Here is a 3,615-nt window from a genome sequence, read left to right as displayed (position 1 = left end):
TACCCGAGTACCTGAGTACCTGTCACAGCCCATCTGAGTACCTGAGTACCTATCACAGCCCATCTGAGTACCCGAGTACCTGAGTACCTGTCACAGCCCATCTGAGTAGCTGAGTACCTGTCACAGCCCATCTGAGTACCTGAGTACCTGTCACAGCCCATCTGAGTACCTGAGTACCTGTCACAGCCCATCTGAGTACCTGAGTACCTGTCACAGTTCATCTGAGCACCCGAGTACCTGTCACCAGCCCATCTGAGTACCCGAGTACCTGTCACCAGGCGGTCGGAGTACCCGAGTACCTGTCACCAGGCCTTCGGAGTACCCGAGTACCTGTCACCAGGCCGTCGGAGTACCCGAGTACCTGTCACCAGGCCGTCGGAGTACCCGAGTACCTGTCACCAGGCCTTCGGAGTACCCGAGTACCTGTCACCAGGCCGTCGGAGTACCCGAGTACCTGTCACCAGGCCGTCGGAGTACCCGAGTACCTGTCACCAGGCCGTCGGAGTACCCGAGTACCTGTCACCAGGCCGTCGGAGGACCCCAAGTACCTGTCACCAGGCCGTCGGAGTACCCGAGTACCTGTCATCAGCCTGTCGGAGTACCTGTCACCAGCCCGTCGGAGTAATGGAGTACCTGTCACCAGCCCGTCAGAATAATGGAGTACCTGTCACCAGCCCGTCGGAGTAATGGAGTACCTGTCACCAGCCCGTCGGAGTAATGGAGTACCTGTCACCAGCCCGTCGGAGTAATGGAGTACCTGTCACCAGCCCTTTCGGAGTAATGGAGTACCTGTCACCAGCCCGTCGGAGTAATGGAGTACCTGTCACCAGCCCTTTCGGAGTAATGGAGTACCTGTCACCAGCCTGTCGGAGTAACGGAGTACCTGTCACCAGCCCGTCGGAGTACCTGAGTACCTATTTGCAGACCATGCCTCATGGAATACACGTTGAGGTGTTTGCTTTCCAAAATGGGGTAAATGGGGTAAAAAAGATTTTCATTTTCTTTCCACGTTTTCTGAAGACTTGTGTAAAAACATGAACCATTCAAAAGACTCATAATGCTTCATAAAATATAATGTGGTGTTTATTTTCCAAAATGGGGTAATTTCGTGGGTAATTCCATTGTCCTGGGGCTCCAGGGCCTACACAAATGTAATAGGTCGTTAGGAAATTAGAGGTGTCATTTATGCTCCTAGAACACCTGACGGCGCTCCCTGCATGTTGGGCCTTTATATGTGGCTAGGCTGTTTAAAAGTCACACACCTGTGGTATTGCCATACTCAGGATGAGTAGCAGAATGTATTTTGGGGTGTCATTTTTGCTATGTACATGCTTTGAATTAGAAATATCTTATAAACTGACCACTTTGCGTAAAAAATAAATAAATAAATAAATGTTTTCATTTTCTTTCCACGTTTTCCAAAGACTTGTGGAAAAAAAATGAACTGTTCAAATGACTCATTATGCCTCATAGAATATATGTTGGGGTGTTTACTTTCCAAAATGGGGTAATTTTGTGGGTAATTCTACTGTCCTGGTGCTCCAGGGCCTTCACAACTGTAATAGGTCGTTAGGAAATTAGAGGTGTCATTTATGCTTCTAGAATCCCTGATGGTGCTCCCTGCATGTTGGACCTCTCTGTGTTGCCAGCCTGTGTAAAAATCCACACATGTGGTATCGCCATACTCCGCAAGAGTTGCAGAATGTATTTTGAGGTGTAATTGGAAGTATGCATATGCTGTGTATGAGAAACAACTTGTTATTATGACAATTTTGTAAAAAAAAAAAAAAAAAAAAATCTTCTTTTTCCCAACAATTGTGGGAAAAAATTACAACTTCAAAAAACTCACCATGCCTCTTGCTAATACCTTGGACTGTCTACTTTTCAAAAAGGGGTCATTTGGGGGGTATTTGTACTTTCCTGACATTTCAGAGCCTCAAGAAATGAGATAGGCCGTCAGTGCATCAGGTGTGATCAGATCTGATCAATTTTCAATGATTTGCACCATAGCTTGTAGACTCTATAACTTTCAAAGAGACTAAATAATATCCACTAATTTGGGTTATTTTTACCAAAGAGATGTAGCAGTATAAATTTTGGCCCAAATTTATGAACAAAAATGACTTATTTGAAAAATTTTATCATAGAAACTAAAAAAAAGTGTGTTTTTTTTTTTCAAAATGTTCGCTCTTTTTTCACTTATGTCGCAAAAAAGAAAAAATCCAGTGGTGATTAAATACCACCAAAAGAAAGCTCTATTTGTATGAAAAAAATGATAAAAATTTTGTTTGGGTACAGTGTTGCATGACTGAGTAATTGGCATTCAAAGTGTGAGAGCACTGAAAGCTAAACATTGGTCTGGGAAGGAAGGGTGTATAAATGCCCTGTATTGAAGTGGTTAATTACTTACCTTACCCTTCTCTCTCCAGCGATGTCCACGAATGTCTAAACCATCCAGGACACTCCTCCTGATTGACTGAGACACAGCAATGGCGCCATTGGCTCCCGTGTCTATCAAAGTCAGCCAGCCAATCATGGGAGAAAGGGATGGGACCAGGTCAAGGCTCCATGTCTGAATGGATACATGGAGCTCTGATTCGGCTCAGGCGCCCCCATAGAAAGCTGCTGGCTGAGGGGGCAATCGATGGAGAGCCCCACTCGAGGGAGTGGCCAAGAGAAGCAAAGGGGGACCCGAGAAGAGGAGGATCCGGGCTGCTCTGTGCAAAACCAACTGGGTGAATCCTGCTGAATGAACTGAGCCTGAAAGTTCAGAGTTCAGATCGGATATATATATATATATATATATATATATATATATATATATATATATACAGGGCTCGAGTCCTGCGGGAACGTGTGGGAACGGCGTCCCTGCACTATTTTCACAGCGGGAACGCTGTTCCCTTTGCAGGACTCGAGCCGCCTGAATGAGATGTATGCAGAGTAGCGCAGGAAGCGTTTGGCTGTAAGCTCTCCCTCACTTCACACAGCGCTGTTCACTCCCCGGCGGCCCCCCCTCTCTTCTCGTCTATGTTCTATCCCAGATGATGTTACTAGCCAATGGGGATAGACAAGAAGAGAGGAGGGACCGCTGGGGAGTGAACAGCACTGTGTGAAGTGAGGGAGAACTTACTACAGCCAAACGCTTCCTGTGCTACTCTGCATACTGCCTAGTAAGATGACGATGTGCCCTATAATGTGCCCCCTGGTGTGCTATGTGCCCCCTGCCCTAATGTGCCCCCTGCCTGATTTCCTATGTGCCCAATGCCGTAATGTGCCCCCTGCCCTGATGTCCTATGTGCCCCACTGTGCCCCATTATGTGCCCCATGCTGTAATGTGCCCCCTGCCCTGATGTCCTATGTGCCCCATGCTGTAATATGCCCCCTGCCCTGATGTCCTATGTGCCCCACTGTGCCCCATTATGTGCCCCCTGCCCTGATGTCCTATGTGCCCCACTGTGCCCCATTATGAGCCCTGATGTGCCCCATGCCGTAATGTGCCCCCTGCCCTGATGTCCTATGTGCCCCACTGTGCCTCATTATGTGCCCCATGCCGTAATGTGCCCCCTGCCCTGATGTCCTATGTGCCCCATGCCGCAATGTGCGCCCTGTCCT

Source organism: Lithobates pipiens, unplaced genomic scaffold, assembly GCF_037356315.1.
Source record: "Lithobates pipiens isolate NorthernLeopardFrog02 unplaced genomic scaffold, aLitPip1_a1.2 Scaffold_19, whole genome shotgun sequence".
NCBI classification, from domain to species: domain Eukaryota; kingdom Metazoa; phylum Chordata; class Amphibia; order Anura; family Ranidae; genus Lithobates; species Lithobates pipiens.
This window is presented reverse-complemented; position numbering follows the sequence as displayed.